This window comes from Jaculus jaculus, chromosome 7 (genome assembly GCF_020740685.1).
Source record: "Jaculus jaculus isolate mJacJac1 chromosome 7, mJacJac1.mat.Y.cur, whole genome shotgun sequence".
NCBI lineage: Eukaryota > Metazoa > Chordata > Mammalia > Rodentia > Dipodidae > Jaculus > Jaculus jaculus.
This window is the reverse complement of record NC_059108.1, coordinates 134,151,645-134,166,196: the sequence shown is the minus strand read 5'-3', so window position 1 is coordinate 134,166,196 and position 14,552 is coordinate 134,151,645. Positions and strand designations below refer to the sequence as shown.

General features: G+C 37.1%; 1 pseudogene; it reads left to right on the top strand.

Annotated features, from left to right (window-relative positions):
- The first annotated feature begins 8,513 nt into the window (after positions 1-8,513).
- LOC123462348 overlaps positions 8,514-14,552 on the top strand; it is a 39,471-nt pseudogene continuing 33,432 nt past the window's right edge.

Genomic DNA, 14,552 nt, shown 5'->3' with positions numbered 1-14,552 from the left:
ACAAAAATTATAATATGATATGTCAGTTTTTTCTATTGTGTCAGTCTATTACAATCTTTAAAACTTCTACTTACTTAGCTCTTTATAATAGTGTACAATATTATACAATAGTATGACATCATTTAAAAATATTTATTAAATAATGGACACTTCGTTCAAATTTAGCTAATATTTCCAGAGGTTATGTTATCTGCTAGTGAATAATGCATGAATTTTTTGAATCTTTGAAGTTGTCATTCAGAGAAACAATCATGATGAGATTACGTTGAATATTTTATGAATGCATTGTAGTGTAATATAGTTAACAAAAGTCCCACTTCATCACGATAAACCCATCTAAAAAGCAAGTTCTATTCAGTGTGTTAACACTTTAAAGTTCTCATCACATAGTAGGAATCCAGTAAGGTAATTTCTATTTAGTGATATTTAATTCCATTTGAGAGATTGTAAGTATTGACTCACACTCTATGCACTTCAAGGTCTCAGGAAGGAAGGAAACTCAGGTCATCTCATCTCACACCTCATGCTCTCTCCTTGAGCATGTAGCAGAGAAATAAGAAAATAAAATAACCTCTAACCTTTTTTCTTTGGGAGTTTATATCTCTGAATATGCAGGCATGGACCCATGTGTGTGTGTGCGCCCCCCCCCCCCCCCCACCACACACACACACACATTTGTTTTTATTCTGTAAGGCTTGGAACAAGACCCTGACCACATAGGAAAGGATGAGCTGCAGTGTGGATCCCAAAACTCTGGTCCGTGTATGAATTATTGATGATATTGTGATGGCATGGCTATCATCTATCTGGAAACATAGCCTTTTTGCACTTATCACTATGGATACTAGAAATGTCTCCTGTGAGTGAAGATATGAAGACCTATCACTGGAGATTCAGGAGATGATGTTGCAGGTGCTTGGTGAACCATTCTTGGAATAAAGTCAATATAAATGTAAATTGTTGAAAGAGATACAGGAAGCATGTTCTGATGACAACTTTGGAGTACCACAAATGTTGCAGAGTTTAAATTAAAATGGTTACTGTGAGAAGGAAATAAAGTAGACTATTTAGATTGTGCCAGTGTGTTTCTTTTTAAGAATTTATATCTTGATTTATTATTTTATAATTCACACACACACATATATACACAATTTTGTATATAGATATAGATATACACTTCAAATTACCCCGCCTTTTCCCCTTCCTAGTTCTGCTGATCCCTGTCTTCCTCTACTACTTGCCGGTTGCTACTACACGGTGGAGATGGCACCCTTTCTACGGGGAACCATTAGCTTCTAATAGATCCTCAGAGAGAGGAGGGGCCTCGTCAGCCCCTCCCTATCCAAAACTGGATGATGGCCACACCAACCATGCACAGCTCTTTGACAGACAACCGCAGCTACTGTGAGCTCATGAGTTAGCAGTGCTGCCGTGTCTGGGCAGCAAATTTCCACAGCAATCCCTCATTCACTGGGTCTTTCTGTTCATTCTTCTGTGATGTTCATGAGAGTTGGAGGAGATAATGCCCACTTATATTAGCATTGCAGTTAAATGAGGGTTTTTAAAATTAAATTTATTTATTTATTTATTTATTTATTTATTTATTTATTTATTTATTTATTTATTTACTTTTGAGGTAAAGACAGAGAGAAAGTGAGTGTGCCAGGACATTCATCCTGCTGTGAATGAACTCAAGATGCATGTGTCCCCTTGTGGCACATGAGAGACGTTGTGTGCCTGTGTCACTGTGTATCCGGCTACATGGGATGTGGAGATTTTAATGTGAATTCTTAGGCTTTGTAGGTGAGTGGTAAGCACCTTAGCTGCTAAGCCATCTAGTCAGGCAGAAATTGTTTTTTTATTGTTTTGCTTTTGATATCACTATGAAGATTTCACAGTAGAAATTTTAAAATGATGAAAGTTGGCTATGATGAAGATAATCAAGGAAATTGAGTCCAGATTGTTTGTGAAGCTCATAAGAAAGTACAGATTTCCAAGAAGTTTGACCAAAAAAGAGAAATATATCTTATTAAACGTTGGCATGGATTAAACAGTGGACAATAGTACAGGTCCTCAGAAACACATTGGAACTAGACTAAGCATATATGAGGAAAAACTTCAATATTTACAACATCTTTTTTATATAATCCTGAAAGAATGCTGGAATTTCTATTCAGTTACTCAATTGTCATTGGGTCATGTCATCTCTGTTACAGTGCTATTTTTAATTAAAAAGCTTGTTTATTTATTTATTTATTTGAGAGAGGGGTAAAAGGAGAGAGGGAGAGGCAGATAGAAAAGAAGAGAGTGGCCGGGTGTGGTGGCACACACCTTTAATCCCAGCTCTCAGGAGGCAGAGGTAGGAGGATCACCATGAGTTTGAGGCCACCCTGAGACTACACAGTGAATTCCAGGCCAGCCTAGGCTAAAGCAAAACCCTACCTCAAAAAATAAAAATAAAAATAAAAAGAGAGGGGGGGGGGGACAAAAGAGAGAGAAAGAATTGTCATGACTGTGCCTTCAGCCACTACAAATGAACTCTAGACACACATGCCACCTTGTGCATCTGGCTTGTGTTTGTACTGGGGAAGCAAACTTGGGAGGTGCCTCAACCACTAAGCCATTTCTTGAGAAACTACAGTACTATTTTAAAACATTACCTTCTCTAATTATGTCAGTTTGAATATGATAATTATTTACTATATTGTGGTTCTCTAGTGCTTTTAGAACTTGTTTAAGAAATAATTCTTGTGACTTTAAAATATTTATTTTTATTTCTATATTTTTCAGAGACAGAGAGAGGGAGAGAGAGAAAAAAAATACAGAAAGAGCAATAATGGTCACACCAGGACCTCTAGGCAATGCAAGCAGACTCCACCATGTGCATGTGGCTTATTTGGGTCCTGAAGAATAGAGCCTGGGTCCTTTGACTTTGCAGGCAAGCACCTTAACCACTCAACCATCTCTCCAGCCTGCTTGTGTCTTTTCATTCATATTTAGTTCCCTTTTGTCACTTAAATGGAAAATTATGTTCAATGTCTATTACAGTATCCTTCAAGATACAAGAATTCTTAACTGATCCTTGGGTAGGAGTAGGGAGTGTGGCTTATGCTGAATCAACTGGAATATCCAACTCTTTAACTTAGGCAATTATTTTAGGAGACATATGAATCTATACTGGTCCAGCAAGAGGTTTTGTTGTTTGTTTTTCTTGTAATTCTTACAGGAAAGTCTGTGTATCAGTTATTCTCTTTCTACTAGACAACATATCCAATCAGAAGTAAGCTATGGTAGGAATGACCTGATTCTGGATAACTGTTACAAGGAGGAGTTTTCTCATGTCAGGGAAGGAATGGCAGGAACAGACAGCCAGTCATCACATCTTCACAAATAGAGGAAGGAAGTTTCAAGAGATTGCTGAGTACCGCAAGCATGGCTGGAGTATGTAATAACCCAAGGTCTGCCCCCACTAATACAGACCTTCAGAAAGATTCCACTTAACAAAAACTTCAAAAATGGGAATGAAGTATTTAAACACACCCTGAAGAAAAATTACTCTTTGCTAATAGCAACATATATATATATATATATATATATATATATATATATATATATATATATATATATATATATTTGATTTCACAAGAAAATGACCTATGGATACAGCTTACATTCCAGGAAGGAAATGAGAAATTTCAAGCCAAACCATAAAAGATCACATAACCTTCAGGTTCACACTTACATGAAGTCTGATATAACATTTGATTTTCAGTCATGAGAATCATTTTCCTTATCTTTCTGATCAGCTTATGTTTGATCTTCTTTATATTTGCAAGAGAACAAATATTGTGATAAAGATGCTATGAAGTCCTCTGAAATTATAAAAAGGGGACAGAACCTCCATGCCTAGGAAGGCAAATATTTGACAGCCACATAAGAGGTAAAAGCATCAATTTTCCCCAAATGGCCCAACAAAGATAATACAAAACTAAGCTATCTGGATGAGAATATATCTTGTTAAGAGATTCTCTGTGAGCCAATTGCTATCAGAAAAATTATATTTTATTATCCTGATTCAATTTGTGTATTATTCTGGACTGCAATCTCCACAGATTTGTAATCTATTTCATTGTTAAGATCTGGAATCAGAGCACCAGAAAAGTTTTATTTTTATTTAATTCACCCACAGTAATATGGAAGACTCTAAATTCATATTTATCTTCTTGGTTCTTAAAAAGCCCTTCTAATTAAAAACATAACCCAAAATATGTTGATTCAATCAGGCAGCTTAAATTTTGCATTTTACACTCATATTTAAGAATAAATCTGCTGACATTTGAGATTGTTTGCCCCTGTGTGATACATACTCCAGAGTGTCAATTAAGTTCTTTTCTCAAACTGTCCATCTCTTGGCTTGGCCCTCAGAAGTGTTTACTGTATTGTAGATTCACATTTGGTAACTGCCTTCAAATAGCCCTTAGAAATTATGCATAACATGAATAGTTACAATGCATCGCTTTTATCCTCTCTTGAGGAAAATCTGGCTTAAACTTTCTGCTTTGGGCCCTCTGTCAATCTGTTTCCGGTCTTGCTTCATACAATGAAGAATTTTATGAATGACACTCTTTCAAAGAAAAAAAAAAATGTACTGCATTTGATGGTTATCAATTGCACCTAACCAAGTGAAAACTTAATTTTATAGCAACCAAGAGACAGTTTTGCTTAGCTTATTGGAAAATAGTGATGCCATGGTGTTTACAATGAGAGTTTTCTTCTAAATTCTTAGAAGTACTTTGTCACAGAACACTGATTTTTCTGATTCCTACTGGAAATGTCCATTAATCTCTGTGGCTGGCCACAAATCCATATTCAGTCCCTATGTGCCTCATGTGGCATCAGATGCCTCCAGATAATTTAAATAAAGCTGCAAAGAGTAAGTTTATGGTGAAACTCTTAGTCACACATCACTTATGAGGACTTAGCGTCTGTGCATTTAATGACAGGGTTGTGAGACTATATAAGCAAAGAGCTGCTGTGATCGTTAATGTCTACTATTCCGCTTAATCAGATCAGGAATCAAGAAGGAGGCTCACCTCTTGAGCAGGTGGGTGAAGTCATTTCAAAGAAAGTCGGAGGGAGGAAGTCCCGCCCCCAGAGTGTGCAGCCTTCTTTTTGGAGGAAACTCATACACCAAGAAGCTCCGGGAGAAGCCAGTGCTTTTGATGGGCGCCCTGTCCTACTTGCTGGTGCACGTTCTCTGTTGCTGCGCTGTTTCCTGGGCACCGGAGTTCAGCTTCTTCTCTTCCAATGTGCTCGAGGAATCCTCTCGACCTTCAGTGGCACACTGGCGCTACCCAGGCACCCAGACTTGTGGATTGAGAAACTATTTGGTTCTTAGATTCTCTGGCCTGTTTAGTGAGTTTTATGATTCATGACAACTGCCTAACTGATGAAGTAAAGGATGCAAATTTGGTTTCTGATTTGCGTTGATGACCTTCTCCTCCCCTTCTCCCCTCGCCCTCCCCTGTTTGGACATCAGTTCCTTGTGGAACTTAAAGCCATTGCCTGGTGGCACTGGCACATGGGGGCAGGCTTGCTTGGTTTGGGGGCAGGGTAAGTTGCTGGGTGCCCACGCAGTCTAGTATGCTTCTCGATCTTCGCACCCATGGCCAGCTGCCTCCCATTATGGCTGGCCCTTTCTGTGTAGTTACAACCTTCCCTGGCCTAACCTGCTACCTTGTGCCACTTTGATGTTGAAAGCAGTCAGTGGAGGAGCTGGTGGTTTGAGTTCCATCTTCTGTACATCCATCTGCCCCTGTCATTCAGTCTTACCATCCTTGCGCAGGCCACAGGGGCAGTACAGGGGCAGTGTGGTTCCTCTCAGTTCCCCACTGTGTCCCTGGCCCTCCTTTCAGCCTGTCTCACCATGTTGACTGGTTTCAGGGTGTCACGTGTGGGGTCACAGATTCTCAACCCACCCTGTGCTCCATCCCTATGGGGATGCACTTCCTGATGGGAGATCCATAGGGTCTGACCTTCTGTGGATGTCTCTCCATCTGTTCTATGTGGAAGGTCCTTATGAGGGAACTTTAGGAAACATTAAATAAACCAAATACTCAGATTATGGATATCCATGAAGCCAAAGACATAAAGGCCAATGGTATATAGAATATCTTCAACAAAAGTATTGAAGAAAATTTACCCAAACTTTATAAAGGGAGACCAGGCCAAGTCAGGTGGTGCACAGAGCACCAAATAAGACAAGAGAAGAGACACATTATGTCTCATAGTAATCAAAACACCAAAGACAGAAAACAAGGAGAGAATACTGAAAGCTGTTAAGGAAAAACACCTCATTACATACAGAGGTAAACTCGACAGAATTACCTCAGATTTTTTCAATGGAATCTCTTAAAGCCAAAAAGAGTATTTGAAAAGTTAAACTCCCATGTCTGCCAACCCAAACTACTGTACCCAGCAAAATTATCCCTCATAATAGAAGGGGAAAGAAAGACTTTTCATGACATAAACCAGCTGTGTGATTACAGGAGCACCAAGGCAACCCTACAGAAAACACTGCAGGGAACACGCCACACTGATGAGCTATAAACTCACATTCTCAGGAGGAAAGAAAAAGAACTATTAGAAACTAAAATGGACATAAAAGCATGCAAAGACAAAAAAAAAAAATACAAAACCCCTTCAACACGACAGGGATTAACACACAAACACAGTTCTAATACTCTGCATGGTAGACAGTGGGCTTAACTCTCTAATCAAAAGACACAGGCTGGATCAGAAAGCTGGGTCCATCCATCTTCTGTATAAAAGAAACCCACCTTACAATTATAGATAAACCTCATGTAAGGCTGAAATTATGTAAAACAAACAAACAAACATATTCTAGGTAAACAGAAACAAGAAAGAAGCAGGAGGAGGGGCTTTGCTGGTTTAGGACAAAATAGACTTTAAACCAAAAGTAATCAAAAGAGATAAAGAAGGCCAATTTATACTCATATACCCATTAAACAAACAGTAATACAAGAGGGTATTATAATCATAAACTTATATGTACCACATACAGAGACAACTAATTTTATAAAGCAAAATATAGCAGAAAATAGAACAAACATAAATCCCAAAACAATAATAGTAGCAGACTTTAATAACTCACTATCATCAATAGACAGATCTTCAAAGCAGAAAATAAACAGAAATACAATGAAGCTAGACATTATGATACATCAAAAGGACTTAACAGATTATATTTATACACATACACACACACACACACACACACACACACAAATATATATAACTTAAATATCCACTTGAAGGATCTGTACAGACAAGAACAGTCTAAGCCCAAAAATACCAGATGGAAGGAAATTATCATGCACAAAATAGAAACAATGAATTGGCAAAAAAAAAAAGGTAAAAATTGATGAAACAAAGAACTAGCTCTTCATTATAGTAAACAGCTTTTGATAAACCACTAACCAAACTGATATATATATATATATATATATATATATACATATATATATATATATATATATATATATATATAATTTTAACTTTTTATTGACAACTTCCATTATTGTAAACAATATTCCCTAGTAATTCCCTCCCTCCCTCAACTTTTCTCATTTAAACTCCACTCTCCATCATACCCCCCCCGCCCTCAACCAGTCTCTCTTTTATTTTGATGTCATGTTATTTTTCTCCTATTATGAGAGTCTTATGTAGGTTGTGTCAGGCACTGTGAGGTCATGGATATCCAGGCTATTTTGTGTCTGAAGGAGCACATTGTAAGGAGTTCTACTCTTCCTTTGGCTCTTACATTCTTTCCGTCACCTCTTCCGTAATGGACCCTGAGCCTTGGTGGTGTGATAAAAGATATTTCAGTGCTGACCACTCCTCTGTGACTTCTTTTCAGGACCATGGTGCATAACATCTGAGCAATCTCAAGGTCACTGCCATCTGATAAGAGAAGTTTCTCTAACCAAAAGTGAGAGTAGCAAATATATGGGTGTGAACATTAAGACAGGTGCTTACTGGGCAGTCTGGTGAGTATAGTATATACATTTAGCCAGATACCAGCAGACATTGCACCCCTAGGACACATGACTAACCTGTTGTAGGTTTTCAGTATCAGGGATATATGCCCTCCCATGGAGCAGGCCACCAGTCCAATGAGAGGGTGGTTTGTTTTCCCTATAACAGACATACCACTATTGCACCTGTTGGCACATTTGGCTTAGCTGGCCAAAATGTAAGGTTTGTTGTGTCCAGTGTTGAGGATCTTCACTGGTGGTTTCTCTTTCTCCCACTCAACTGCATGCAAAGAGGCTTTTTCCACTTTTCTGCCAGATGGTCTACATGGAGGAGTTTTCAGCTTAGCTCCAGCAGGGTTTCTCAGTGATCTTGCAGCCCGAGTATGTGGAGTCTTCAATAATAGTGTCTTACCATATATTCCTGGTGGGAAACAAATAGCCTAGACAATAGCCGTAATGATTTGGAGGTATCAGAGACCTCCAACCCTGTCCAACCACTCACTGGACGGTATCCCTTCCCTGACACTGAAAATTTTCTACTAACAATCTATGGCTTCTGAGTGTTCCATTGTCCAAAAGAGTAGGTTTCCAGGTGACTTATATCCTCTTAGATTTTGATCAGCCCTCCCTCGGCCTTTCCTTTACTCAATGTCTGTCCCTGACCTCACTTAGGCCTTTACACCCCCATAATCTGTTCTTCTACATATATATCCACAGATAAATTAAATACCTTGGAATATCACTAACCAAGTAAGTAAAAGACCTATACAAGGAAAACATAAAAACACTATAGGAAGACATTGAGGAAGACACAAGAAGATGCAAAGATCTCCCACACTCAAAGATTGGCAGAATTAATATTGTGGAAATTGCAAGGCTACCAAAAGCATTATACAGATTCAATGTAATTCCAATGATTTGTTTCCTTTAAAATGTTATGGAATTATGAGATCAAAGACTTAGATTACCAATTCTTCCTTGACTTTATAAAAGTCATCTCAAAATATAAGAACATTAAGCATAAAAAATAATACATGAAAGTAAAAGGTGGGCAAGTATAGAAGCGAAACAGAACTAGCAGGAGTGGCGAAGTGGCAGTGGGAAAAGGGAATGTAACAGATGCAAATATAATTGAAATTTATTATTAGCATCTATGAAAATCCCATAATAATGAAATTGATGATTGTACATAAAAGTATATGCTAATTAAATAATTATAAGTATTTCTCCAAACACTAATAAAGCATCAAAATTTCCTCTATTCAAGTACACATTACCTTTAAGAAAGGAAAGCCATCATTTAAGATTAGGCCAATATATGGAATTGAGAAAGGTGGAGTGATGATTTTGAAGAAGCAGGAATAGGATGATTAACTCAAAATTGAAATCTTTCTGAATCTTTATTGTAACAAGTGCCTTCGTGTTTCTGGGACAAAACACCCTATTAGAAGCAGCTTACGGGAAAAAGGTATACTCATCATAGTGGAGAAAGCAAGGCAACCTGCTTATGTATTTATACAACACACACACACACACACACACACACACACACACACACACAGATGAAGAAAGCAAGAAAGAGAGATAGAGAAACAAGAGAAGCTTGCTCTGAACACCTAGTGAATGGAACAAATGAACCCTCAGGTCTTCCTCAACCAACATGCCTCCTCTGGCAAGGCTCCACCAGCTGGGTCTAAGTAGGAGATTTAATCACTAATTCTTGAGGATATTGGAGATATATGTTACATTGAAACCACCACAAGTACTTATTCTTAAAAGAATCCATAAATATTTGTGCTTTAAAACATTCCCTAGCATTCTACCTACCAAGCAATTTCAACTTGATGTCTTTCAATTTCAATTTTTGTATGTAGTATAATTAAATTTTCCTACTTCCTGATATGTTGTAAAAGTAATTGGTGTAAGCAATAATGCAATGTACAAATAGTTTTTATATTTATTCACTCATGCAATTAGTTGTTGAAATTTCCCTAACAAAATCCATTTGTTTTCTAGGCATAATTCCCAAGCAGAAAATACTTACTAAATGCAAGTAAAATTTAATAAAATAGAAAATAACAAATATTTTAGTTGAAAAAAATGAAATAGTAAATAGAAAAGTAAAAAAGGTCCCGGAAGGATGGCTTAGCAGTTAAGGAATTTTTTGGCAAAGCCAAACGACCCAGGTTCAATTCCCAAGAACCCACCTTAGCCAGATGCACAAGGGGGCACACACAACTGGAGTTTGTTTGTAGTGGCTGGAGGCCCAGGTACTCCCATTCTCTCTTTCTCTCTCTCTCTTTCTTTCTCTCGTCCTCTTTCTCTGTCAAATAAATAAATACATTTTTTTAAAAAGAGAAGTAATAAAGATGGGTTGTGGAAAGAACACAACTTGAAGTGAACTTGCCTGTTATCAATGAGTCTTTGGATTACACACACCACGAAAATTCAGTTCAAAAGCCAAGTATGGTGTCACATGCTTGAACTACCCAGCACCAAGGAAACTGAGGCAAAATGATTTGCATGGATTGAGAGCATACCAGGAGGTATAGTAAGTTCAACCCCAAATTAGACTCACAGCAAGACCTTGCCTTATAAAAGTAAATTTAAAAAATGCTGAAAGAGGATTTTATATAATATAATGTTCTTGGAAGGGATGCCAAAAAGATATAAACCCTTAGTTTGTCTAAATAATTAAAAAAAGAGAAAACATATTAATAAAATCAACCTATAATAGATACTAAACAAAGTAAAGTAGAGAGGATAATTTTTATTCTGCCTAAGTCTGCCTGTCAAAACCTCACAGCTTTCACCGCTTTCTTCCTGAGCTGAGCAAGAAGGAAAAGATATCCGTTTGCTGTACCTCTGTTCAAAAGTGCACTCGGGGATCTAGGTATGAAGTTGAGATGACCCTTTTCCCTAATGGGAAACTTTAAAGAATCTACCAAAAACAATTATACCCTCATATTTATGTATGTTTAATCATTTATTTTATTCTCTACTCTAAATCTCATAAAGAAAACTAAAACCCAAGATGAAACCAAGATACCACAATATTGCATGATTCCACTTATGGGAAAAATCCAAAGTTGGGAAGTACACGGAGACTGAACACAGTTGTTTGCAGGGCTGGTTGAGGAGAGAATGAGAAGGGCTAATGAAGGTGCGCAGTTTCTCAGGAGTGATGACGATGCTCCTGAGCATCATAATGGTGCCTGTTAGATAACTCTAGTATGAATCAGAAGATACTGAAATAGAAACATAAGAGAGGCTTTCATAATACTTGAATATACCTTGATAAAGTATGTATCAGAAGGAATATGTCATCCTGATTATGACTGAGGAGATGATTTTATGAGAACAAGGACTAAAGGCAGATCATCTTCCATTTTAGTTGGTTATGAAATGATTCCTATCAGTGAAGATAGTTGTTTAGAGTAAATTAAGTTCTTGTTGCTCTGCGAATATCACGACAACTTTCAGAAGAGATACCTGGGGACAGGAGGTTTGTCTCCACTAGATTTGGGATGACTCGGGATTAACTAGCTCTTTCTCTCTTAGGACAACTATCTCTGGTTAGAAAGAAAAATACTGCTACAGCATTAGTTTGGATCTTAGAAGAGAAACTAAATTATGAAATAATAGATGGTCCTTAAATCAGTCTATGGAAGCATCCAAAGTTAACATACAAACTAGTTTTCTTTCTGGATTTTGTAACTTATAATGATAATAATTCTATATGTTTAACAATTCCTTTCTTGGATATCATTCAAAGCAATTATTTCCATCAGTTTCATTATGGCCAGGTAGTTTTGTATTAGAAAAAATGGGATGACCTGAGATCTTTAATCCCCTAAATCATGAGAAACCCTAAACTACTATGAAAGGAACACTATCTGATCACTTCTTTTTGAAAAGAACAATAGAAAATGCCAAAGCCTCTTCCCTTATCCTCTCAGAACACCACCTTCATTTTACAATCTCAGGCTCTCTGCTGTTTCTCACTAACGTGTGTGTCTCCTGTCAGCAAGATCTGCAAATTACCCTCAAACTGCTCAGTTCACATCTTGTAGTATTTAATGTCTGCCTTTTTTGTCTTTTCTGTACATTAGTTCCTGACAAATGATTTCTTTGAAGATGGAACAGAATACATTCTGCTCACTAAGAAAGGCCAGACCTAATTCCAGTCTCAAATTTTGAGAGTGATGAAACAGCATTTCACTCCTTTTGGGTCATAGTTATTGAAAGAGAGTGGAATGCTTTCTGATCCACATGCACAAGGCCATCAAACACAAAAGGAAGGAGGCAGACCTAAGTGGAGAAATTTTACACTTTCCAAAGTTCCAGCTCTATGAAATGGTGTAGTGTAGAAAGCTAGAATTTTGGCAGCCTTTAATTTCCTAAATTAAAAAAATATATATATTAAGATGTTTTTGATGGCATGTAAGTGACATCTTGATGAGTATAGATCTATCATAAACAGGTGAGTTAAATTTCCAAGAAAAGTCTCACAAGATTAACCAATGAGAAAACAATGTAATACCTGATATTTTGAACTGCAAAGTAGAACAAATGTTGCTACAAATTATGTGCTGATATTAATTTGATCAGGATATTATTGTCCTTTACTACACATTTCAGAAAAGAGGCAGGGAATATTCTGAATTGGTACTAAGGAAATCTCAGCTCTTCCATTATTATTTTTAAATTATTACTATTATTATTATAATTTCAAGGGATACCCAATGTCACCAGAAGACAGAGGTATATTATGTGGAATAAGAGTGTAGATGTTAAAGAGTGTAATACAAAGAAGACATCATTAGCTTTAAAAGAAGTAACTGATTAATTTCATGCCAGAGAACAAGTGAAAGAGTTAGAAAAATGACCCATTAGTAATATGCTAATGTCAGTAGGTGCCATGCTTTGTAATGCTATTAACATGCTGAATCAGTACTTCTATCCCATCCTCTTATTTTTTTTTAATTTTTATTGAGAACTTCAATATATGAACATGTTACAAATTGACCATATACACATATTGCTATAGGTTTATGTCCCTTCTCCCCCAGCCCCATTCCGCCAAAAGCACTCTTCAGTGGGGACACTTGTAATCACTGTGGATTCCTGTTTTTCTTATTTAATACTTTTACCCCTATGGTGTCAGTCTTTTCTAGTGGAGAATGTGTTTTGTGTTCCTTATTTCTTCATGAAGGGGAGGGGCACAGTTGATATCTCACAAGAACAGTTCTAATATATTATCAAAAGAACAGTGCTAGGAGGAGCGTAAGGAGAGCAAGTGCACTGAGAGAGAAATTAGTCACTAGAGGAGTCATAGTTAGAAAGGACAGCCATCACTATCTCATTACAGTTTATTAGCAGCAAGGAAATGGGGCGTGAGATAAAGGCATAGAAAAGAGGAAGTACTTCGTTTATTATTTATAGTGGTAGAATTTCAAAATCCTCATTCACTTTTCTTCCCATCTTCCTCCAACTAATCAGAATTATGTATGTCTAATTTTCATAGCTCTCAAGGCTCAATGACTATTTTTAATTTATGTGGATATTGCTATCAATGCCAAATGTAGAAAGAAGAAAACTGCTTTTCAGAAGCTCTGTTACTATTCTGTTGATAAAGATAGTTTGCCCCAAATTAAGTGACTGGGCACTACTGCTACTTCAATCAAGGATGATCTATGTGAAGGCATGTTTATGAGCAGCCTGATAAAGCAGAGATATCACTTCTAATTTAAAGAGTAATAAAAGTCCATTCCACGCAAAAGAAGTTCCTGGCATTTTTATGATACCTTCTAGGAAGATCTGTATTACTTCTCCCTAAATTCCTTTTTCCTTTTAAATACTGTTTTGAACTTGGGTTCTTCTATCATTTCCCACTCCTAAAAAATACCGTACACAAATGTGTAAAAGCAAGAATAGTTTGAGTCAAGGCAGACACATTTTAGCAGCTGTTGTGTTTTGTGTGTGTCTTCTGAGGGTTCATTTTCCATGTATTTCCCTCCTAGTGTGGCCATGTGGGAATATGGTGTGGACCTTTAAGAGGTGGAGCCTACTGGAAAACCTGTGTGGGAATTTTGCGCTGGGAAAGATTGAGGTGGTCAGCATGGGATCCTAAGTTCTTGCCAGACAAGATATTTTGAGATCCAGAACTCTGAGTTATTCTCTGGCTTCTTTCCACGAGATCTAACCTTTCTCCCTCATGCCCTCTATGCCATGATAGTGCCATGTTACGTGACATCCTCTTGGTAGCTAAGCTGATGCCTTCCCTTTACCTCCACAACTGACAAGTAAAAAAAAAAAAAAAAAAAAAAAAAAAAAAAAAAAAAAAAAAAAACACTTATATTTGCAAAGTTACCCAGCCTTTCATATTTTATTACAATAATGGAAAACTGATTAATAGTGCAGGCAGAATTTTTTTTTCTGTTTACTCTTGCTGTTGCCAATAGAATACTTTCAATTTCTTTCATACTATAAATC